The sequence below is a fragment of the Schistocerca piceifrons genome, chromosome 6 (assembly GCF_021461385.2).
Source record: "Schistocerca piceifrons isolate TAMUIC-IGC-003096 chromosome 6, iqSchPice1.1, whole genome shotgun sequence".
NCBI lineage: Eukaryota > Metazoa > Arthropoda > Insecta > Orthoptera > Acrididae > Schistocerca > Schistocerca piceifrons.
This window is the reverse complement of record NC_060143.1, coordinates 563,425,925-563,452,543: the sequence shown is the minus strand read 5'-3', so window position 1 is coordinate 563,452,543 and position 26,619 is coordinate 563,425,925. Positions and strand designations below refer to the sequence as shown.

General features: G+C 43.1%; 1 protein-coding gene and 1 pseudogene across 1 annotated transcript in view; one reads left to right on the top strand and one right to left on the bottom strand.

Annotated features, from left to right (window-relative positions):
- LOC124803020 overlaps window positions 1-26,619 on the top strand; it is a 1,344,800-nt gene that overhangs the window by 12,235 nt on the left and 1,305,946 nt on the right. The window lies entirely within an intron of this gene.
- Window positions 14,600-14,717, bottom strand: LOC124803963 (annotated as a pseudogene).

Below are 26,619 nucleotides of genomic sequence, written 5' to 3'. Positions count from 1 at the left end.
TTAAAGCTATTGAAAAGAAGCGAGCTAGGTTTGATTCTCGGTGTAGCATACAGTTTTAACGTGTCACAAATGCTGTTTATCTATTTACTTTTTGCCTTTGTGTGACTGATCATTTTATGTCAGTATTATTTCTCTCTGCAATAGGTAAAAACAGTACAGCTTTCGCAGATATCGGAAATACTAGCACCTCGTTTCTGGGATACAAATGAAATTATAGCCAGGTTAAGCAAAACATTTGGTTGAAGAGACAACAGTTACGAATGAAACTACGGATTTTCTGCTTTTTTCTGTGATTCGCATACTGAGAGGACAATAAATACTGAATGTAAAATATTGTACTTGTCACATGCGGCAAAGTTGTCTCAGGATCAGAATCACACACGACGCATAGTTGTTGCAAAGTGAGACGGCCTGCAGTATTCCGGCAACTTGTTGCTGTTGAGATCCCACGGCCTAATTGGAAACTCGGGCGCAAACAGAGCAATAAAGGCGGCGCGCGATCGAGGCGCACAGCAGCCTACAAGCGGCCAGGTGCGTCTGTCGCAGCCGGCGCTGTTGACAGGCTCTTTTCGGTGTGCGCCCGCTAGCGAGCGTTTTTGTAGCGGGCGGAACGTTTATACGGCTCAAGAGCCTTTTTAATTCCGGCTCGCGATATGCTGAATGACGTTTGATTAAATTTTTTTGTCAAGTTGGTATGTTTTAATTAATGCGCCTAGGGCTGTGGGTTGCCGGCTGCGGGCTGCCTGCCAACTGTCGCTCGCGTTTGCGCCCGGAAAGTCACGCAATCTCCTCCTCCAAAGACATTTAATCCACCACGCGAGCTTTGTAAATATTTGTATTCACAAATTGTTTAAGAGAACGTTTGTCATCAACTAGTATTGACTTTCGATTCCATGCGCAAAACTGTTATACAGAACCAAGAATTCCATAGTATTTTGTGAGTAGAAGCAATTTTTTAAATAATAGATTTCAGCTATCAGTTGCCCTTTTGAAATTTTATTGGCAGATCTAGATTTCAGCTAGAAACTAGCCATCCTCAGTGCACTATCAGTTTTGATCAATGCATGTAATGCCTGTTTCTCGGGCTTCATTCACAGTTCATTGAATTAGTATTCAATGAACTGTGAATGAAGCCCGACCAACAGGAATTAAATGCATTTGTTGTGTTGGAGAAGAGCCAACACCGTGTTACTAGGGAAGGCCTAAATGAACGCGTTTTAGCTCACGCAGGCTGTCGTGAGGAGGGAAGAACTATACTGACGTGAGGTCTGGAACATGACAGGGAATTAGAATTCAGAAAGCGGACGTAATTAGTTTGATACTTAACTTTAATCCATTAATGATGAACGTCGTTCTTGACGGTACATGAGTCACAATATCATCTGCTTAGAAGATATAGTAACTGAATATGGCGCCTTGCTAGGTCGTAGCAAGTGACGTAGCTGAAGGCTATGCTAAACTGCAAATGAGAGCGTATGTAGACAGTGAACCATTTCTAGCAAAGTCGGCTGTACAACTGGGGCGAGTGCTAGGAAGTCTCTCTAGACTAGACCTGCCGTGTGGCGGCGCTCGGTCTGCAATCACTGATAGTGGCGACACGCGGGTCTAACGCATACTAACGGACCGCAGCCGGTTTAAAGGCTACCACCTAGCAAGTGTGGTGTCTGGCGGTGACACCACAGCATTGAACAAAAATGATAGTGCACTGAGGATGGCTAGTTTCTACCTGAAATCTAGATCTACCAATAAAATTTTCAAAAGGGCGACTGACTGATAGCTGAAATCTATTATTTACAATTCAATAACAGTCGCTGCGTACGTCAGCCTCTGAATGTAGGGTAACCTGAGAAGTAATTTTATTATGTGTGTAGACGGCTCTATAGCGAATATTTGTCTGTAGTTATAATTGTTCTGTGAAACTGTTGTGGCATTTCCATTCTGATTGATTTATTTTGTACTTACCATCTTACTGCATTGATCATTCTGACACGATGTATACCAAATAAATATTATTGGATACGCTACGGCGTCTGAGTACGACATAATCAACATATTGATCAGACAAGCAGTTAAATTGTAAGTCGGTTAACTGAACATAAACACAGCTGGAGGTTGCTGAAATATGCTTCTACGTGTGTTTTGAACATGGCTGTTATTCAGCAACCGTACACTGGTTTCAGCATAGGATTAAATAGCCAACCGGGTCCACAAATACGGTAAGTAGATTGACCTAAGATTCGACACCTACTAGGGGTGTCTTCATCAGATTTAGCAACATTTATTCAAATGACGACACCCCTGTGTCTAAACTTACGTCAGTGTACCTACCGTTTATGAGCAACCGGTTGGCTGTTTATGCCTATGTTGATCTTACATGTGTGCATCATGTATGTGAAGATCACAGCTACCGGCCATAATCCTATGTCCTCCACTCAGCAAACAAAGGCCAAAGCTTTATCTTTTGGAAAACCTGGATATCAACACACATTTCGCCCACAGCCCTCATTTCATACATTTCATATTAAATGGCGACATACAAGAGAATACTTCCCCACTTCTTAACTTTACATATTTCTTAATGCTTCTCACACCGTCTGTTCCATTCTATTCCAATAATTTTTAGTTTATTTGTTTTACTGTTAGTGTCTATTTTCCAAACAAGTTCTTCAGTACTCTTTTCACAACGTATTTTTATTTCATTTGGGTTGTTAATTTATTCTACACTGTTACATAGTGTCTGAAATAAAAATGATCGTATGGCATTATTGGCCGGGAGGCCACATGCGGGGGAGTTCGGCCGCCATATCGCAAGTCCTCGCTGTTTATTCGAAACTAATGTTTACGGTTTTCTGGTGTGTTCCTCCTGCATTTCTTTTCTGTCTATCTTTAACATTTTTGGTTTGCACTATCGCTGGACTGTCAGAGATGAGATATACTCTGTTGGCTTGGCTTCTTCCACGACGACAGTTAAATTCTGATTGTGGACTCGTAAGTCGAAAACCGATTAACTAGGAATATATTAATACGGTAGAATGTACAAAAAATCGTCCTTTTCAATCATGATCATAAGCATCATATGCACGTCTAGAAACGTCAGTAGTTTGTTAATGCTAATCTGAGGACACTTCGATTTGAAGATGTAATACTCTGCACCAAATAAAATGGCAAAAGCAGCAAAAATAGTTAATAATAAAATTTTGTCTATCGTGTGTACGAAGAGCGTTGGGAAGAATACATGATTGAATTGATAGTTGATTTTTAAACTGAGTGGATTGTGCTGCTACCTCTGGCAGCAACAATGACTCTCATCCGGCTGGTCGTAAAGTCGAATTGAGATTGGATGACGTATACGGTTACGTCATTCCGTACTGCTTCACCTCTGTGCAGAGTCCATATCAGCAGGTGAAGCGATGGTCTCTGGGCAGCCCATTACCAGATGTTTTCAGTGGGTAGGAGGTAACAGAACCTGGTGCCCAGGGCAACAGTCGAACGTCTTCTGTATCGAGGTAGGTCAGGACTGCACTGGCAACATGCAGTCTTATGCTATATTGCTGAAATATAATATCACGGAGATCTCAACGATAAATCACAACCATCGGCCTTAACAACTTAGAAATGTAGCAGCTGCTCTCCAAATTACCAGCTATGCGGACTACTGGAGGTCCTGTTGTGGATCGCCGGCCGCGGTGGTCTCGCGGTTCTAGGCGCGCAGTCTGGAACCGCGCGACTGCTACGGTCGCAGGTTCGAATCCTGCCTCGGGCATGGATGTGTGTGATATCCTTAGGTTAGTTAGGTTTAAGTAGTTCTAAGTTCTATGGGACTGATGACCTCAGATGTTAAGTCCCATAGTGCTCAGAGCCATTTGAACCATTTGTTGTGGATCCAGTGGCACCCGTTACCATCATGCCGTATGCTGTGCCCATATGGCAATGTGCAATACGATTCGGCAACATTGGTCCAACTCGGGTCCGCCAAGACAAATCCGTCCATTGTGACGTTGTATGTCGGAATGAGACCCGTCCGAAAAGACGACACGTCGACACTCTAAAGTCCAATGGTTTTCAGCTGAGTGTAATGGTTAGTACACTGGACTCACATTCGAGAAGACAACGGTTCAAATCCCCATTGCAGCGTCTCTCTATAATCCCTGGGCTCTTAGTTCTTATGTTAGAGGGATCAGTTACAAATGTTTCTCTGCCATGCGTTCTGTTACGGTTAAAGAGTCGCTGATTTACAATTTTCTCAATTAGCTGAAAGATTTTTACTCTGTCAAGTACTCAGTGATCTTCACAGTCCACGTTTGAACTTGAGTCTCCAGAAAATTTCCAACGACGTAGTGTCACACTGCGTCATCACCCTGTGATATATCTTACTTTGAAATAATTTCGTGTGAACGCACGTGACTCCTCCAGTCTTATGCTTTCTTATGAAGAATTCTATAACATTTACATTCCAACACTATCCATAAGGCGTCCTTGATACTTCTTCGATTAATTTACTTAGAAGACGTTCACAAAATTTTGACTATTTCATTCATTTGTTACCTACTCGCAACTGAAAATCAAATATGTTGGCTCTCGATAGTCAACGATATAGCTTCCTCTGTCCATACTTTCTGCACAGTCTTACACAACAGTAGCGCCACACCGTCTGTTTTTTGTTACCCACTGCGACAGCAACGCGCTAAGCGGCCAACAAGGGAACTTCTGAATGCAACATCGCATGGCTGCGAATACTATCCTTTATATTGATTAGTAACATAGTTTATAGAATAAGAAGGGTGTGTAGTGCAATAAAATCGCCAATAACTAAAAACTGACAACACATTTGTCATTCTTTAGTTTCCTTTTAACGTCTTATTTTTTTCTGGGGATTTTCGTTCTTCTTTAATAGCAAAAAGTTCCTAGTAAACACCAGGAGACCTGACCTTTTGCAGAAAGACGTCTTATAACTACTTAACAACGTGAAGTTTTGTTCGTTACACTTTCATCCAAATCAGTAAATGTGGAACGTATGAAACCGGTACGGAATGTAATACCTACATTATTTGAAGTACAATATAAGCCAACAGGCCTGTAGCTGAGGGATAAGCCACACAGACGTGATAATAAAACGTCAAAGGAAATAGAACTGTTACCCAACAGTGCAAGAAACCAGTCCCGCAATAGTTATTACATCTGTACCACAATCGGCAAGAATCTTCAATATATTAGCTTTTTAATCAAAAGCAAGTACATTTACAAAAATAGTCATGTATTAGAAAGTCGAATGAACTGTAAGAATTGGCAAATCTTTAGACTCCTTAAAATTCTTTTAAGTGTCAAGGGTATCATAATAAGAACAGACAGCAACAGAAATATTTGCTTCTCAGCCATGACATATGTTTATATTCTCTTGCTTTCAGTGCAGTAACTTGCAGTTATGCGGATATTGGAATGTATTTCTTCAAGAGTAATTTGTAGCATAGAATCAGCGAGATTTGGCTGCTTTTACACTTCTTTCACGGTAAGTTATGCCTCTTGGTAATTTACTAACACAGGAAACGGAAAACGTAACACATACTTCGTTAATGAAGTAGAAAAATAGCTAAAAACAAACATTATCCTTACGACACGGGTAACCGTCTGCTTTCTCACCGCCTAGAGCGCTAGTGTCGCTCCAGCTGACAAACGGTAACAACTTTCGCACAAGAGAATGTCGCGACTCTAGACATGTACACAACGGCGTGCTGAACAGCGATGTCTCCATTTTTTTATGTTGAAACTCTTAAAGCTTTTTAAATAAAATAAACTTTATTGACATTATTCATCATTATTATTCATCTTCATGTCTGTGTACTTTGTTTCGGCGTAAAGTCAAGCGCCGGCCCGCCAGTCGGGAACGATAGAGAAGAGGCGGCCGTAAGAAGACGTCAGCCAATCGCACGCTGACCAGACCCCTCTCCAGGACGACAACGCGACAGCAGCGCCCCCTGTGCGGAGAGGACATAAGCGTTGCGCCGGCCTGGTCGCGGCCCAAATCGAGAGTAGCTTCAAGACTGGTCATTTCGCTTGTACTATGTAGCATCGTCCATACTGAAGAAACGTGATTATTTCCCATGTCGCTCTTTGGCTGCGACACATCTGTGTAACCACAAAGTTAAGCATTGTAATCTTTCCCTTTTGTAATAAAACTCATTACTACGATTTGTTTGAATGTTGTCTAGCGATCCGAGAAAGCAGGTTTCCTAGACACCACATATTTTCACGAATAGGCTGGATTTAACATACTTATCTCTCAACGTCATCATCCTGGCAATCAACACATTTATTTCAATGAGAGATTAGTTTGTTGATACTTCTGCTTGCACTGCTTCACACAGTCGAAATGATGTCGTCCAAAGTGTTCTATAAATTTTGGAAACAGATGAAAATCGGATGAGGGCAAATCGGGACTGCACTGCAGATGATCTACGACAGGGAAGCCAAGGCTTCGGATTGTTGTAGATGCAGAGCTCGTGTGTGGTCTGGCACTCTCATGCTGAAGAACAGGTTTTTCCACATGTACACGAACTTTTAGACTTCGAAAATCGATTATAGCACGCTACTTTTTCAAGCATCTACATCTACATACATACTCTGCAATCCACCATACGGTGCGTGGCGGAGGGTACCTCGTACCACAACTAGTATCTTCTCTCCCTGTTCCACTTCCAAACAGAACGAGGGAAATATGACTGCCTATATGCCTCTGTACGAGCCCTAATCTGTCTTATCTTATCTTTGTCGTCTTTCCGGGAAATATAAGTTGGCGGCAGTAAAATTGTGCTACAGTCAGCCTCAAATGCTGGTTCTCTAAATTTCCTCAGTAGCGATTCACGAAAATAACGCCTCCTTTCCTCCAGAGATTCCCACCCGAGTTCCTGAAGCATTTCCGTAACACTCGCGTGATGATTAAACCTACCAGTAACAAATCTAGAGACCGAGCGGGGTGGCGCAGTGGTTAGACACTGGACTCGCATTCGGGAGGACGACGGTTCAATCCCGTGTCCGGCCATCCTGATTTAGGTTTTCCGTGATTTCCCTAAATCACTCCAGGCAAATGCCGGGATGGTTCCTCTGAAAGGGCACGGCCGACTTCCTTCCCAATCCTTCCCTAATCCGATGAGACCGATGACCACGCTGTCTGGTCTCCTTCCCCAAACCAACCAACCAACAAATCTAGAAGCCTGCCTCTGAATTGATTCTATGTCCTCTCTCAATCCGACCAGATAGAAATCCCAAGCGCTTGAGCAGTACTCAAGAATAGGTCGTATTAGTGTTTTATAAGCAGTCTCCTTTACAGATGAAGAACATCTTCTCAAAATTCTACGAATGAACCGAAGACGACTATCCGCTTTCCCCACCCCGCAACCGCCATTACATGCTTGTGCCACATCATATCGCTCTGCAATGTTACGCCCAAATATTTAATCGACGTGACTGTGTCAAGCGCTACACTACTAATGGAGTATTCAAACATTACGGGATTCTTTTTCCTATTCATCTGCATTAATTCACATTTATCTATATTTAGAGTTAGCTGCCATTCTTTACACCAATCACAAATCCTGTCCAAGTCATCCTGTATCCTCCTACAGTCACTCAACGACGACACCTTCCCGTACACTACAGCATCATCAGCAAACAGCCGCACATTGCTATCCACCCTATCCAAACGATCATTTATGTAGATAGAAAATAACAGTGGACCTACCACACTTCCTTGAGGCACTCCAGATAATACCCTCACCTCCGATCCTGCGAGTATGTGGCTTAAAGTCGCCACTAACTACAGTATCAAATGTCGTCGTAGTTTGAATTTGGGCCTAGCTGGATAAGCAATTACAAGAATAGTTCACACATCAAATACATTTCTACTAATGAGGTCAGTGTTTTGATGGTGAACTCGGTTGCGGCTCATAGCCACAGAATCGCAGTTGTGCCACAAAGACCGTTTTGTTCATGCACCCATATATGGAGGAACGTTTTTATCTGTGTTGTACACTTTCAAATGTGTGAGTTTCCACAGTTAAGTGTCATTCAATGTGGGTAAGCGAGAGCTTTTTTTTCCCTGAAGTTCGATCGGCCGCGATATGGAAACCAGAGTGGAAATGAAAAATGTTTTATTTGCAACATTTAACTGTAGCTTCCAGCTACTTCTATATATATTCACTGCTCCGACTTAGACATTTATCGTAAGGTGGTACCAACTTTCCAGTACCATCGTCATAGAAGGCAGCTGCTTGTGCCTTCTGCTAGTTCTGTACTCTGGTCTGAAGCTCGTTGTCTGTGTCAAAAGGGTATGTGCTCACAGCCAGCGGTTCTTGTGAGAAAACACTTGGAAGTCAGAGGGAGTCAGTCTGGACGGTATGGTGGGTAATCAAACACTTCATATCGAAAACGCTGCAGGAGCTTCCGTGCTGCAACTGCAGTGAGAAACAGAGCATTTTCATGAGGAAGGGAAATGGATGAAGACTACATTCCTTTTCCGTTGTTCTAAACTCCACTTTGTAGACGATTTTATCCAGTCCACACACACTGTGGAACACAACTACACAAAATTTCATCGGTTTTTCACTATGGTTTTATTTTCGCACTCGATTGGACACTGAAAAAAAGTTGCCCCCGTGTAATAATAAAGTATTTATTGTATTGCTTGTAAATGAATTAATAATATATCTCGTGTGGCTCAGAGCTAGGCGCGAATATTTTCACATGGCGTAATTTTATTGACGGGTATATCAGCTTAAATTAGTGCTGCAATCAGCGCTCGAATTCAGGTCTGTCCAGTGAGGTCTCTTTCGTATCATGCAAAAACCTGTGCTATCCTTTCCTGTATCGTACATAACAATTAAGATCGTGTATATCGAGTTTCAACTACGCACAGGAAAATTTTCTAAAATTTAACTTCTAAGTAGTGAGTTTCCTTCACGCACCACATACAACTTACTCAATTAAACTGTGTTTTGGGTTTAATTCGTCAATACAAAATTGCATGATATTGTATAGGGTTCTGGATATCAATTGGTGAAAACAGAACCGTTATAGAATCACTTTCTTGTCCGACTGTCTGTCCGTCTGTTAAGACTTCTTTTTCTCAGGAACTAGTGGAGGTATCGAGTTGATATTTATGCCTGATACTGTGCTCCATGGTCCCTGGGCGGTGTAAAAAATTATTTATTCCCGGTCATTGCAGTGAAAAGATTCTGCCAGATATGTCGCATATTTTGATACTTGCAGTTTCACTCACCAGAACCTATATATGAACTATCTACTATACGCGAACTGTTACTTGGGGGGGGGGGGGGGGGGAGCTGGGAGCGAGCACTATGGCTACTGAGGGGCGAGGCGGGGTGAGGAGGGAACCAAGCTCCGCTTCCTTGTACTGCAAGTGCGCTGTGCACCAACACAAACGTGTTTCTTAAATTTCCACAAAAGCAGCTATGTGTAGCACGGAGTTAATCGTCAGTTAAATACTTCGTGTTCTCGAAAGTGAGATCGTATTAAACGTCCTACGTTAACAGTTACTGTATCAAAATAAATGCGGAATTAGAAGTAGGTAAAATAACAATTTACGACACTTGGAATGGAAGATAACTTACTGTTTATTTTTTAAATTTACTGGACGTCACACATTTCAATAAAGCTATAATAACAATCAACACAAATGTCTAATAAAACAAGAATGAAACAGGTCAATTTTGCTGAAGCTTCTGATAATTCAGATGCACTAACAGTTTCACTTTCGAATGTAATCTTCTTCTCTGACTCATCACTGGTATGTCAAGCGCCGACGTAACCAGTGATTTTTTTTCCGTCGTCGCAGCACTTCACTACATTCATCTTCATTTTACAAGTGCTCCTTATAATCGGACTCTTTTTCAGAACTGGAGTCGACGGTAACTCCTGCGATGGGCCAGCAACCGAATCATCACTCATTTTCGAAACAGTGAAAACACAACTACTACACACTAACAGCAACAGCACAGCTAAGTGTCCGACATAGCAGGCAACAAAGCAGCCGACAAATGCAGTCTACGCCGCACAGTTGGCAACACGTACAAATCGCCACGCCACGCCACGAAAGCTCCCGACTGCTGCCGATAGTTTCCGATCCGGAACCAAGGGGCCCGAGTGCCATGTTATAGTTCCCATACAGTATATAAATAACTGTGTACAGCGCCAAGTCCTACTCACACTCCTTTCCGATGAAAAGCGAAGTAATTTGTAAAATATAGATCTGTTCTTAACTATGAAAAAGAACAGAAATTTTTATTCTTTCCACACCGTTCATAGACGGGTTATTGTCACTGCAGGTAGAATAAACAGAAGGTCTTGCCCTTTCGTACTTTGCTAAAAGCTTTTAAAGCTGTCTGGAATTATCAGAATCGGAAGTTAATTGTTTGTTCTTTCGATATTTAGCAATGAAAAATGATTCCCAAATATTCCGTTACAGTGTGGTATCTAAGTAATAATTCTTCGAACACTCATTTCCACGACTACTAAGTTTATATTTATTCTCTAAGACCTAACAAAAGCCGGCCGCGGTGACCGAGCGGTTCTAGGCGCTCAGTCCGGAACCGCGCAACTGCTAAGGTCGCAGGTTCGAATCCTGCCTCGGGCATGGATGTGTGTGATGTCCTTAGGTTAGTTAGGTTTAAGTAGTTCTAAGTTATAGGGGACTGATGACCTCAGATGTTAAGCCCCATAGTGCTCAGAGCCATTTGAACCATTTGAACCTTACAAAAAAGGGTAAGCAAAATCAAGTAATGTAGCGCTGTCGCAAGGTGAGGGGGGGGGGGGGGGGGCGTTGCGCGCGGCATAGGTTTGAAAAACATATTCGTCTTCTCGAATACGGTTTGAGCCGAGCGAATAATGTGCCTGACCCCTCGGCACAAGTCGCTTGCCACCACAGGGACTGCAGGGCATTGTGTGCCTCTCCTGAAACCTTACGCTCGGAGCGGTAAACCGCATTATCTGTCGGCCACGTGGCAGCCGCCGTCGAGTTGCAGCACGTGCTGGCAGTCGTAACACGAGATGCAACACAGTCTTCTCACAAACAACTATCGTTCTAGTACGATTTTTGAAATAGAAAGCTGCTGCGTAATCTTTTCATGCACACAAGAAGAAGAAGTTCTTAATTTGTCTGCTTTGCGCAGTTTTGCTGGAATGCTAATCATTTGCATAGCCGAACATGTAGTGCACTTCATGGCACATTGACATCTGTTGCATGCCGACTTCGAAGTGACAGAATTTTAATGTAACGCAAGTGAGTGGTTCTGGCTGCAGATGAATGAGGTATACCTTGGCCCAGCAGCAGCATCTCTTATTTTGTCGGATATTTCGACGCAATGAATAGAAAAGAGCTTTTACACAAAATGAAAATGAGAAGGTAAATGCAAGTATGCCTCTTAACACCAACAATCACACTAGCAGCGTGTTTGGGTGTTGTAAGATGACAGGATGGTCGTTTTCCGAAATATACTATGAAACTTTGGTCACTACGGGGCATGCTGCAAGACTGACGTATGAAACTAGTGGACACCGAGGTCGTAGGCAGTTACGAAAAGGTACTGGACGGAGCATTGATCACAGCCTTAGGAAATGGTCAATATGTTAGCGTTGTTCGACTTCCACGCACAGTGTTGGATTGACTCTGAAGCACTGCAGCTGTTGTGAACACGTGCCTGTCGACGCTTCGAAGCTACACTACTGCCCATTAAAATTGTTACACCACGAAGATGACGTGCCACAGACGCGAAATTTAACCGACAGGAAGAAGATGCTGTGATATGCAAATGATTAGCTTTTCAGAGCATTCACACAAGGTTGGCGCCGGTGGCGACACCTACAACGTGCTGACATGAAGAAAGTTTCCAATCGATTTCTCTTACACAAACAGCAGTTGACCGGCGTTGACTGGTGAAACGTTGTTGTGATGCCTCGTGAAAGACGGACAAATACGTACTATCACGTTTCCGACTTTCGTAATGATCGGATTGTAGCCTATCGCGATTGTGGTTTATCGTAGCGCGACATTGCTGCTCGCCTTGGTCGAGATCCAATGACTGTTAGCAGAATATGGAATCAGTGGGTTCAGGAAGGAAATACGGAACGCCGTGCTGGATCCCAACGGCCCCGTATCACTAGAGATGTTAGGCATCCGCATGGCTGTAACGGATCGTGCAGCCACGTCTCGATCCCTGAACCAACATGTGGGGACGGTTGCAAGACAACAACCATTTGCACGAACAGTTCGACGACGCTTGCAGCAGCATGGACTATCAGCTCGGAGATCATGGCTACGAGTACCCCTGACGCTGCATCACAGACGGGAGCGCCTTCGATGGCGTACTCAACGACGAACCTGGGTGCACGAATGGCAAAACGTCATTTTTTCGGATGAATCCAGGTTCTGTTTACAGCATCCTGATGGTCGCATCCGTGTTTGGCGTCATCGCGGTGAACGCACATTGGAAGCGTGTATTCGTCATCGCCATACTGGCGTACCACCCGGCGTGATGGTATGGGGTGCCATTGGTTACAAGTCTCGGTCACCTCTTGTTCGCATTGACGGCACTTTAAACAGTGGACGTTACATTTCATATGTTTTACGACCCATGGCTCTACCCTTCATTCGATCCCTGCGAAACCCTCCATTTCAGCAGAATAATGCACGTCCGCGTGTTGCAGGTCCTGTACGGGCCTTTCTGGATACAGAAAATTTTCGACCGCTGCCGTGGCCAGCACGTACTCCAGATCTCTCACCAATTGAAAACGTCTGGTCAATGGTGGCCGAGCAACTGGCTCGTCACAATACGCCAGTCAGTACTCTTGATAAACTGTGGTATCGTGTTGAAGCTGCATGGACAGCTGTACCTGTACACGCTATCCAAGCTCTGTTTGACTCAATGCCCAGCCGTATCAAGGCCATTATTACGGACAGAGGTGGTTGTTCTGTGTCCTGATTTCTCACGATCTATGCACCCAAATTGCGTGAAAATGTAATCAAATGTCAGTTCTAGTATAATATATATGTCCAATGAATACCCGTTCATCATCTGCATTTCTTCTTGGTGTAGCAATTTTAATGGCCAGTAGTGTATGTAGCACGAGAAGAACTGGTGCCAAACACCTCACTGTGACGGCTTCCACTGCCTGTTAAACATAAACACCTCAGAATGTAGAAGCTACGAATCCGCAGTCGCTTGCATAGTGCATGGGAACATGAACCGTGTTTGCATTACATCTGCTACGGTCTGTAATACAGTCTTTCAACATACAGGGTGACAATTATTGAAATAAAATCGTCATAACTTCCGAACAGTTTGCGTTATGAAGTTCAAATGGCGCGGTTGGCCGCGGGGCATGATGAGAATTAGAAAGCGTTTTGTCGTTTCGTTTAGCGAGGAAGCCCACTTTCATTTGGATGGGTTTGTCAATAAAAATTGGCGCATTTGAGGGACTGAATCCGTATTTCCTGATTAAGAAGCCTCTTCACCCTCAACGGGTGACTGTGTGGTGTGCAGTGTCCAGTCACAGAATAATCGGTGCAATATTTCTTGAAGGATTTGAAAGATAATTTCATCCGCATTATCCAAAGTGACCCTGATTTCGACAAGATGTGGTTCATGCAAGACGGAGCTCGACCCCATCGAGCTAGGAGAGTGTTTGATGTCCTGCAAGAGCACTTTGGGGACCGCATTCTGTCTCTGGGTTACCACAGAGGCCACTGGCATGGGCCTCGATTGGCCGCCATATTCTCCGGATCTAAACACATGCGACTCCTTTTTGTGGGACTACATTAAAGACAAGGTGTTCAGCTATAAACTCAAAATCATTGGTGAGCTGAAAACATTCAGGAGGTCATCGACCGCATCGATATTCCGACTCTTCAGCGGGTCTTGAACAATTTCTCTATTCGTCTGCGCCACGTCATCGATAATGATGGCAGGTATATCGAACAGGTCATAATATAAATCTGAATATCTGTAGTGACGTTTATGCGATGAATAAAGTGCGCGCATGCCCTAGTTTGTAACTAATTTATGTTTCTTTTTTCATGTAGTTCAATAATTATCACCATGTACATGATGGGCGCTGTTACGGCAAGCCTTTGCGACATACGGGACAAACACTATTGTGGTTCTTAGCCCAAATGGAAAAAAAAAAACCATGGGTCCGACTCTCACTGCATTGACGGTAACCTTCTGAACCGGTCGTGAGATACGGTCTTTCCAACAGGCAATTAAGATTCCCATATACAAAGTGGACAAAATAAAACAATCGAGGAAAATACTTCATGCACATTAACACTGCGAACCCAACTTGCATCATCCACCCTCAGCCCCTCCCCCCCCAACCCTTCTCGCAAAAGCAGTCCGTCGTCAGGCCACAAGTGGCCATTCGGGACCATCCGACCGCCATGTCGTCCTCAGATGAGGATGCGGATAGGAGTGCCGTATGATCGGCACACCGCACTCCCGGTCGGTACGATGGTTTTCTTTGACCGGAGCCGCTACTATGCGGTCGAGTAGCTCCTCAATTGGCATCACGAGGCTGAGTGCACCCCGAAAACTGTCAACAGCACACGCCGGCCCAGATGGTCACCCATCCAAGTGCCGGCCTCGTCCGACAGCGCGTAACTTCGGTGATCCGACGGGAACCGGTGTTTCCACTGCGGCAAGGCCGTTGCCTCCCCTTCTCCCAGGGAAAATGAAATAACCTGCGTTGCCAGTCTTTGTGTGTTGAAATATTTTCCACATGCGTTTCATTTGTCCCGTCCTATATAAAAAGGACAAAGGCTGACAGCCTGTGGTGAAGACTGAGGATGCGACAATGACAGATATTACTGTTTCCCTCTCCGTACCTAACCTCTTATTCCACCCACCGAATGAGCTCGGAAAGTGCGCAAGAGCTAGTCACGATTTCTCAGCAAGCACTGTCGATACCTTTAAGACTCGCGTACAAATTACCTGTACATCGTGGGATATTCTCCAGGCATAAATCCGAGCCATTTTGATTCCATGATGGGATGTTTTGGAGATTATGATAACAAGGGATTTCACACCACACTGCATTCTCAGACATAGGGACTAGAGAGCCTCTACAGTTCTGCAACGCAAATGCCTTAAGTCATGTGCATTACCCATTTCGAATCCTGCTGACGGAAGAGTTCTTCATCGGCACTATTGGGCCAGCAAGGGGAAGAGAGGTGTTCCTGATCACCAGACTTAGCGCCAATGATAACGATGATACGAATTTCAATTCAAAACCTCACTGGAGTGTCTCATGGAGCCAGGACGTGTGGATGAAGTTGATGGTGGTCCATCGGTCGGATGGCCACATCAAGTGCAGCAGTTACCTTGCTGTTACTCGGCTGCAGTAAGCCGTATCAGGATTTCACCCTCTCACTTTCCCTCGTCCATAAGAACACGGTTACAACACTACATTGTACACATACTCTTCACATTCATTCTCACGACGCAGACACACGCTCTACACTTCATAATGTGTCTGACAAAGGCAATGGCAATCCATTTCCATCACAATTTTGTCGTGGTCACTAATGCGGAATTCTCGCATCTGTTACCAACACTGGCTTTCTGAGTATGGTAGATTCTTTCAAGCCTTGTGAGTGCGGTATAAAGTTCAGTCACCTTCATACACCTTGGTATTGTAAATTTCATAAACGGTAGTGTACTAATAATTTATGGTGGCCACTCAAGTCAGACTCTAACCAAACCTCTACAAGGCTGAGTCCTGCAGTAAGATGCACGGAGACTGAGACGTTGTCCCGTCACCAACGAAGTACAACTCAATCATTGTCTAACAACTTTGGTAGTGCTTAGTGTAACATGCTTAAATGAACTACCTCTATTAAGCTTCATGGTTGAAATTCACATCTCTCTGCAGTTCATCTGAAATGGTTGTCTATTACACCAATTAAGCCCTAACATCTGTATCATACAACATCAGAAAATGAAACACTCTCAGACAGAACCAATATTTGCCACAGTTTCCCGAGCACCTCAAGAAATTTGGTCTACCACTCTTCATGTGTTCCCTTTGAAGGCTTACATCCTAGCCTGTTTCACTCCAAGGTGCCATAGGGGCAATTCGATATCTCTTTCCCAAACAACCTTTAATTCTTGACCTGACTCCTACAAGCCAGCTCCTCCAGCAAATGTGTTGTTGTTGTTGCTGTTGTTGTGGTCTTCAGTCCAGAGTCTGGTTTGATCCAGATCGCCATGCTACTCTATCCTGTGCAAGCCTCTTCATCTCCGAGTAACTACTGCAGCCTGCATTCTTCTGAATCTGTTTAGTGTATTCAACTGTTGGTCTCCCTCTACGATTTTTACCCTCCACACTTCCCTGTGGTACTAAACTGGTGATCCCTTGATGCCTCAGAACGTGTCCTACTACCCGATCGCTTCTTCTAGTCAAGTTGTGCCACAAATTCCTCTTCTCCCCAGTTCAGTTAAGTACTTCCTCATTAGTTACATAATCTACCCCAATAATCTTCAGCATTCTTCTGTAGCACCACATTTCGAAAGCTTCTATTCTCTTCTTGTCTAAACTATTATGGCTGCACTCCATAGAAATACTTTCACAGCAGACTTCTTCATAGTTAAACGTATACTCGATGTTAACAAATTTCTCTTCTTCAGAAACGCTTTCCTTGCCATTGCCAGTCTACGTTTTATATCCTCTCTACTTCGATCATCATCAGTTATTTTGCTCCCCAAATAGTAAAACTCTCTACTACTTTAAGTGTCTCATTTCCTAATCTAATTCCCCCAGCATCCCGTGATTTAATTCGACTGTATTCCATTACCCTCGTTTTGATTTGTTGATGTTCGTCTTATATCCTCCTTTCAAGACACTGTCCATTCCGTTCAACTGCTCTTCCAAGTCCATTACCCTCTCTGACGGAATTACTATGCCATTGGCAGATCTCAACGTTATTATTTCTTCTCCATGGATTTTAATTCCTACTCCGAATTTTTCTTCTGTTTCCTTTACTGCCTGCTCAATATGCAGATTGAGTAACACCGGGGATAAGCTACAAACCTGTCTCTCTCCCTTCCCAACCACTGCTTCCCTGTCATGCCCCTCGACTCTTATAACTGCCATTTGGTTTCTGTACAAATTGTAAATAGCCTTTCTTCCTTGAATTTGATCCCTGTGACCTTCAGAATTTGAAAGTATTCCAATCAACATTTTCAAATGCTTTCTCTAAATCTACAAATGCTAGAAACGTAGTTTAGCCTTTCCTTAATCTATCTTCTAAGATAAGTCTTAGTGTCAGTATAGCCTGACGTGTTGCAACATTTCTACGGAATCCAAACTCATCTTCCCCGAGGTCGGCTTCTACCAGTTTTTCCATTCGCCTGTAAAGAATTCGTGTTAGTATGTATGAATGCTATATCAAAGACACTCATGCGGTTAGTGTTCTGTGCCCCACATATATATAGGCTTCTCGTCGTCTCTCTCTTCCGTGAATAGCACGCAAAGATTGTACACTTAACCTCCAAACGGCCAACATGGTTTAATTTCACTGTGGTTGTCTCACTGCCTCAGAAAAATACTTGGAAAGGTTGTTACAGAAAGGACTGGACAGATTGCTCCCCTAAGTAAACCGTGTGCTCCTTCTGCAGTGACCTCACCATTGAGACGAAGTTCACTCTTAATGTTCCTGCTGCTTACAGCATGTTGCAGCTCGATTAAGAGACAATGAACAACATGCGTTTCTGTGAACTGTCTCTCTGACAGCTGGTAAGTCATACATCATTCAACAGGCTTTTTATGCCCTAGTAAAAAATCTTAACTTCCTTGAGCCTGACAGTTTCTTTCGTAGAGGCAAGCTATTTATTAAGCGGCTAGGAAATAAAACGATGTATTTGTTTTTGTTGGCAACATCTCTTTTTTCTTCTCCCGTGTCACAGCATCCGGTGCCGCTTTGAAATTCCATAGCTGTTACGGGGTCAACAAGTTACGACAGTCGGCCCGTTGGGGTCGTCGCAGCGTGGTACTAGACAGAACACACTCCAGTTGCGCACCTACACAACAATATGTGTTCGAATCAACAGTTGCATATTGCCACTGTGCGAAATATTTGTTTATTTAGTCTGACGTTGTCTCTAGCTACCCATCTATTTTGTAAACTACATTGTTACTTCATATGTTCAAAAACTGCATGATGTTTTGAAATGAATTATCAATATGGCTCTCTCATTGTTCTTAATTAGGTACTGTATCCGAGAACAGCACATTAAACATAAATTTTCTTGCATACTTGCGACCAGATAATGTATGCACGCTAGGACGACTTCAATGGAGTACCGATAATAAATTTATTCCCGAACCTTCCTCGTGAATCAGCGTATCTATTAGTGAGAAACTTATCAAAAACCCCACTGTAGTTCCTGGGATTAGCCTTGGTATGCAGACAGAAAAACGTGGCTGCCAACTTTAATTTAGTAACATGTATGGATTTTGTATTTGCGCTTTTGTTATACGAGGAGCGTTCGATAAATAATAGAACACTTTTTATTTCTGAACGCAGGTTGGTTTTATTGATGTTCGCAATACACCATATTGTTTCCCACAGTTTTGACTTCAAAACCCTATTTCTTAACATGATCTCCGTTCATTGGACGGCCTTACGTCACGTTACTGGTAGGGCCTGTATGTTTGCATGGTACCACTCTACTGCCCGACGTCGGACCAAACATCTTGCAACACCAATATGCTCAGCATCGTCCACGTATGCTTCCTGTGGAGTGCATCATTCACTGTACCAAACAGATGGAATCTGTTTGTGGTCTGCTGTTACGAACCTAGCGGGCACACGTCTTTGCGTACCCCATGTGATGGTCGAGTGTGTCAGGGGTACCTAGGGAGACGTCTAGTTGAGCAGCGGAGTGTTTGATAAAGATCTGGGGGTCACCCGGAATGAGAGTGTCCGCACGTTCTCCAACACAGCAGGAGTCACAACTGTGTGTGGCGGGCAGGTACGCTTGAGACCGGACGGGTTCGCATGATCTTGTGATGAAGACAGACGTCTCGACCAACGACGCACCCTGCTTTTGTTCACTGCCAGGTTTCCAGAGATATTCTGCAAGGGCCCATGAATATCTGCGATGCTCTGGTTTTCCTCCAGGAGAAACTGAATCACAGCTCTCTACTTGCAATACACCTCCGTTACAGCAACCATTTTGAGGGCTACCCTGGCACTGCCGCCTATCAGAACGCCATGAAACTATAGGTGCTGATGAGGGAATGTTCCAAGACGTCCACAAAAAACACGGCACTTTCAGAGAAACTGGCCGAGAGAGAATGTGTTTGTGTTGCATTACTTACTGAACGCCCCTCCTACTTACGTTTTTTTTTTTTTTTTAGTCTAAACGTACAAAATCACAAAGGCAAGTTTCGCCGTCCCTGTAAAGCCTGAAGACCAGGTGGTTCGTATGTGCTGGAGATTAAGGGAAGAGTTCGTTATGACGAATATTAGTTTACGAGTATACTTACAGCCGGTGTTTACGGTACGACATTGTAAAAAATGGTCAGCAGTTGACTGAGAATATTGTTGAGTGACAGAGGTCAGCAAAATGTGTTTGTGACATCGACATTTACGGGATAACTCATGCACCAAAGCAAAAGTATTCGTAGAAGAATCAGTTGAAAAAATCTGTAGATATAATGAATGCAGACAGGAATGGTGGAAAAGTTCTGCCGCTTTCGACCACCCACTAAGCTCTACTGTCGACTTTATCAGTTTCAGCAACACCGGATCTTTTGCTAAAATTATTGTTAGTGTTAACTGATAAATGAAACAAGAACTTACAGCCTTCTAAAAAGTTATGATTTTCACAAGTAACGTGAATCCTGAGATGCATTATATAAAGCAATCGCCATTAAAAGTCATCAAACACTCCAAAAACAAGACAATAAAATGAGTCTCATAGCGGAAGTTTGCGACCATACCTTCGGCGGTGCGGCCGTTTGTGTCAGGAAATGGTCTGAAGAAATAATGTAAGTAGATGAGCCTAAGGACAGAAACCTCTTCTATGCGGACAGTCCTTCATTCATCCGCCATGAACTACTCAAACGTCTGCTCCTAGCAAAAGGACACAGTGGAAGTGCACGTGTATGATGAAGATTGATTTGATGCTAGCTAATAATTGTTTACAATGGAAAGGCAGGTCGCAGTTTTCGCGCAGGTTTATTGTGTTAGTTGTCGGGTGTGTACAACTCGTTTTATTTCGCCCCTCATGCAGTGTGTTACTCAGAACTCTGGAGCTGCGAAACGTATTGTCACGCAATTTCTTCGAACCGCTGTAGCGCACTGGGCGTGGTTCAGAAAGGCCAGTTGACGGTGTGACCCTGTCGTGCCGGTTAGAGTAACAGGCACTATCCACTTACACTCGTGCAGATCTTGAATACGCCCCTTAGTAATTGCGCCGTAGGCAACACAGTCTGAGTAGATGGCATCTTTCACTGAACAAAATAAAAGGTTGGCGAGTGTTTGATCAGAATTGTGAATCGATCCAGGACTTCCTAGCAGATAAAATTCAACACGTCGCTTTTAAGTGGACAAAGTCGACAGACACGAAAGTAGTTCCCCAAGTACCTAAATCGAACGGTATAGGGTCGTCTATTTATTTAACAGTATTTATAAATCTTCTTGCGGTTAATGTCATAAGCTCTTTGAGGCGGTATGTGGGCGGTGGAGCTACCTATCGGAAGGTTCGAAGGCCAGAAGACTGTAGAGAAATGAACGTCGACTCTCATATGATAGACGATTGGTGCAGGAACTGTAAGTTGACCCTGAACCTACATAATCGTAACGTGTTCTGTATACATAGCCGAAGCGCTGTATTACTGTTCGATTGCATTATTTTCTACAAATCACTGAGAATGGTAAGAACCTAAAACACCTAAGAGTAAACATCTGAAGTTCCACATGTTTCGGAATGTATTTTACTCTCTAAATTTTCCATTTATTAAAACTCGGCGGACATTCAAAGTAATTCGCTGCCATAAAGCAACGCCGCAGAATACGAGGGCAGCTCGTAGGAAACTGGTTCCCACGAAGGTAGTGGTGACGAGTTGGCCATGTGGCGCGGTAGTGAATCATAGGAGTGGGCAGAAATACGCGAGCCTTAAGAGCGAATCTTGCTTGGCAGTCAGGACATAGGGGAACAACTGTTCTGACGCGTAACTATGAATCTGCTGTATTAAATAATAAATATCTCTTTGACGTAGCAGATACTAGGAAGAGCCTTTGGATCATCACCATATTATCGCTATGCAGCAACAGATGTAAGCCAACAGGCAAATGAATATTGTTAAACTACCGAAGATTTAGGAAGACAAACGAGGTTTTATAAGGTAAGCAACAGATTTCGGCCGTCCACCAACCTCATCAGTTGGCGAAGGAATGTATTCGAAGCCACTTTTTATGCGATAGAGCGTCTTACCGTGCTCTCGAATGTTATTAACATTGTGAGACAAATCGTTTTAAAATGTTGTGTTGTTTGCTAATAAAAGTATCGTAACCACATTCCAGGACTTATTTCAAGTAAATTAGGTATCTGCGTGTCCACATAATCGCAGGTAGTCTGCTTGCATCTTCTGAAGAATCAGATACACCACAAGAACCGCTTCGAGGGACAACATCTTTGACAGATTCGCAGAAAACGGATAGGAGGAGAGTCTAGCTTAACTAGCGCAGTCACGGATGTGAAGGTATGACCAGTTATGTTGTACCAATCAAATGAAGTCGTAATTTCGAATATGGACAACCATCAGCTGCAGAACGGAATGACGACAACGAAAATTTGTGCCTTACCGGGGCTCGAACTCGGATTTGCCGCTTATAGCGAGCGGTCGCCTTACCATTTGGATATCCGTGCACGACTCACGGCCGAACACAAACTCCCGTATCTCGTCAACCACGCGTCTACGACCTGTACTCGTACATCCATCATGTTTAGTCCCGTACAGGTCAGACGTCGTACTTGATTGTCGATTGCCCCGTATCGGTAGATAACTGCGATATTGGAGTGTCTGTGTTACTGTGATTACGATGCAGAGCTTGCATCGTAATCAGAATAACACAGAGACTGCAATGTCATAGTTATGTTGGGTGTCATTTATACTACTTTCTACGGAATTGCGGCTATCCTGAACAATTTTTACATTGGTTTGATACAGCGAGGAGAATAATCTAATGCAGGAAACCCACATGAAGCTAGTTGCAGGAAAAGCAGGTGCTAGACTGAAAACCACTGTAAGAAAAGGAAATGTCATTCATACACAAAAAAGCACGAAGTGGCTTATTCACTGGATTGCTAAGTGTTGATTATGAGTCAGGTGTTCTTAACAGTTTCGTTAGAAGAGACAGGATTCAACATTAAAATTTTCCCGACAGATCTCACTAAAAATGCAAAGAAATTCTGGTGTTTCGTAAAGCCAGTAAGCGGATCTAAATCATCTGTTTACTCCTTAGGGTTCACATTCGCACAGAAATGAAAGATGACAGAGAGAAGGCGAAAATAGTGAGTCTAATACTTGGAAATTGTTTTATTGCGGAAGACAGGGATGTGGTGCACCTTTCAATCTTTGCAGCGTGAACTGAAATGCAGAGACAACGAAATAAGTGATCACGGAATAGAAAATAAACTACAACTGCTCAACAGTGGAAGAGCCTCTGGACCGGATGACGCACGTGTGAGATTCTACAGAGATCATGCGAAAGAACCTGCTCCTCCTCTAGCAGCAGTATATCGTAGGTCGCTAAAATAACGAAAGGCGCCAAGCGGTTGGAAGTAACCACAGGTACTTCCTGTTTTCGAGAAGGGTCGTCGGTTTGATGCAGACAGTTAAAGCTGAAGTAAATCTGTTGGAGAACTATCGAATATATTCTGTGTTTACGCATTACGAATTACGACGTTTCTGCAGAACGAAAAATCTGCTCTGTAAAAGTCAGTAAGGATTCCTTAAATACATATCTGTCGGCACACCGGTCGCATTTGTCGCCCGCGAAATCATTGCGCTCTAGATAAAGCACGGGATTGATGCCGTTTGGTACCGTGTTCCTTGGCTTCTAGAATGCATTAGATAGAGATCCGTACCGTCGTTTAGTGAAATAAACAAGGGCTTACCGAGCATCGGGTCAGATTTATGAGTTGTTATGGGGCTACCTAAGAGGCAGAATTCATTACGACGTTCTCAAAGGAACAAATACAACAAAATATATTCTTAACTGGATGAAATCCACAGACGTAAAGGTAAATTTTAGTGTGTACCTGCGGTCTTTTACGGGATCGTTAATGTTAACAATAAATGTAAGCGATGTTCTGGATTACGTCAGAAGCTCTAGGAAGCTTTTCGAAAAAGATTCTGTTGTTTATCGGAAGGTTACAACGCCAGAAGACTTTAGCGAAACACAGAACCTTTTACAGGGGATCTATGATCGTCGCAGTGACTATCTGTGGACCCTGAACATAAATAAATCTAATATTTTTCGCTAAAATAGATGAAGAGATCCAGTAGCGTTCTATTAAGCTATTGGTGAAAAATAACTGGAAACAGTACCCTATAAATACCTAGGAATAACTGGCTGGAGCGATCTAAAGTCAGTTACCACATAAATAGAATTTTAAGAAACGCAGATGCTTGCCTGAGATTCATAGGAAGACTCTTAAGGAAATGTATTTCATCCACAGAAGAAGCAGCTTACAAAACGTTGGTTCCTCCGATTCTCAAGTACTGTCCATCAGTCTGGCTCCCTTACGAAGTATGATTAACACAGGGAAATAGCCCAACGAAGAGCAGCTAGTTTCGTAACAGGATCGTCTAGCAAGAGCGACAGTGTTACGGAGGTGTTCAGTAAATTTCTGTGGCACTCACTACATGAAAAGAGTTACGTACAACGGAGAAGCTTACTTTCGAAAGTCCGAGACCGTACGTTCGTTCGTTTTAGTTCCTCCCACCTACGTCTTGCAAAGCTCTAAGGACAAAAAATACCAAGAAATTAGGGCTCACAGGGAAGTTTATCAACAGTCGCTTTGATATGAACTGGTATCAGAAATAGCCTCAGCCACACATTATCGGGTGGTTTGCGAATCACAGAGGTAGGCAGCTCTTTATGACTAAACTCTGCAAATTCATTTCCGTTTACGACTTTAAGCTTAGTCGTGCATTATGTGTTAGACAAATTACTTCCTGCTGCATCAGTTAAAAGAACTGGATAAAAATATAAAAACACGGCGATAAATGTATGCTTGATCACAAGCGCAAGTGGTAGCCAAGGCTGGACGTTGCGCTGGTGTGTTTGACAACTAACGGCACCTGTGCGAGGTCCTCAATGTGTTGGAAGTGAGAGCCGTCGTCAGAACACAGTACTGTGTGTGTTGTGACTGCATTGTGTCAGAACTGAGAAAATTCGAACATGGGCAAAGTGTTGGCACTCACGTGATGGATGCTTCCGTAACCATGGTAGCCGACGTGTTTTGTGTGTTTCGTGAGGCATCATATCGAAGATTTATACCGCATAGACGGAAAGCAGGAAAAAACATCATCTGCTAAGTCACGTGCAACTTCAGAAGTGAACGTAGCACTTGCGAACACTGTCAACAAAACAAAACGAAGGGAGCTTCATAAACAGAGAACTGCACGACGAGCTCGAATTCCAGAACTGATCAGTGATGCAAATGCCCGTAACAGGAAAACGTCGTGCCAAAGCCATAAAATATGGGCTATAGACCAATGGAAGCAAATCATTTGACATATTAGACTTGTCGCATACTAACAAGTTTGTTTGTGTGGCATCCTCCGCAGCAAGCATATAAATACTTCTTTTGTAAATCAAACTGCCTTTACCTGCTGCTAGTTACTTTATTTATCCCATAGGCGTTTCGCCTTCTTCTGTTCTAAGGCATCATCCCAGTGATGATGCCTTAGAACAGAAGAAGGCGAAACGGGTATGGAATAAATAAAGTTACTAGCAGCAGGAAAAGGCAGTTTTACTTACAAAACAAGTATTGTTGCATACTGTTTCCAACACCTAGGGATTTGGTGATGATTTTGGAAGCAGTATCGTGGCCTTCCGTGGGTCCCAAGGTTACTCTGGAGGGCTACATTACTACCAAGGATTATGTGATCATTTTGGCTGATCAAGACCGTCCCGTGGTGCAGTGATTGTTCCCCAATGGTGATGCTGTTTTCCTGCTCGCTTGGTCCTCAACAGTTTTTGTGAGCACGAGGATGAATTTTCTGTCCTCTCCTGGCCACCACAGTCATCATATCTCAATATTATTCAGCCTTTATGGTCTGCTTTGGAGAAAAGACTGCGTGGTCAGCAATTATCTCCATCATTGTTTCCTGAAGTTGATAGTATTTTGGAAGAGTGATGTACGACTCCATTGAAAACGATATAGGACTTGCGTTAATCCGTTCTGAGACGTTTGATAGCTGTTTCGAATGCCAACTGCTTTCCTACACCGTATTAAGCACGGTAATGTGCTGCGTTTTTGCGGTTTACATATTTTCGTTCGCTCAGAGTAGGACGTTAATGGGACAACACAGTGGTTGTGTATCATAATACCGCCTGCATGTTAACAGTTGTGGGGTCCATCGACGTCTTGCGCTACGTTAAGAAACTTATTAATGTTTCCTATGCAGGGCAAAACATTGCACCGTCCCACAGTAATTATCCTGCCGCAGTGCCGTCACTTTAATGGACACACGGCATCAGTTAATCTGAATGTTCTTTTTCACAGTAGCATTTAAAATAAGCTTTAGAGGCAAATAAATGAACTGACTATATTTTGTTACTCTAGTTTATTGGAAATAAAATAATTTTATTATGAAACTGTCTGCAGCTTTTTTATCTGGCAGCGAACTCTGAATACTGCATGGCATCAGCTTATCAAACTGCACTGTAATTTCCAATAAAATGAATTAAAAAATTTGTAAATTGAAGCATTAATCTGCTTATGGAGTTTGTACTAAGCTATTTATAGCGAATATTGTTATGGTACTTTTAACTTTCTATACGCAGTTTATCAGGTTAGACAGCTTGTCAGCTACAACTGTAATTTAACTTCTTCATAAGAGCAAACATTGCAGTTTTCATCTGTATTGGAGATTTCCAGATGTGCGTGAATAAGTGTCCTCCTACTGATAATTATCGTCCTTAGCTCTTAAACTGCACTGAAGTTGTTTGCTATCAGAAACGTCAGAACTGAGCGAGCAAACAACTTATAGCTCACCAAACAGTTCTGAGATCTGCACCTAGGAAATACTCAAAAAGCTGTTTCTACGTTTCTTATTTACTCAGAAGCAACACATTTACCAACATTCTACTTTTGTTTATTTTATAAAAATATGCCAACGTAGCTTCATCGATAAAAAATACGTCATTCAGTATTTTCAGTAATTACAGAGGTAATGTACCTGTGTAACATGTTCCCACCGTTAGCTATGATGGTATTGCAGGTAAATTTGGTGTTTTAAACTACAGGTCTCAAGAACAACGTGTTAACTTTACTGTTGCTTTTTGAACTGTATTGTTCGATCACCAAAAAC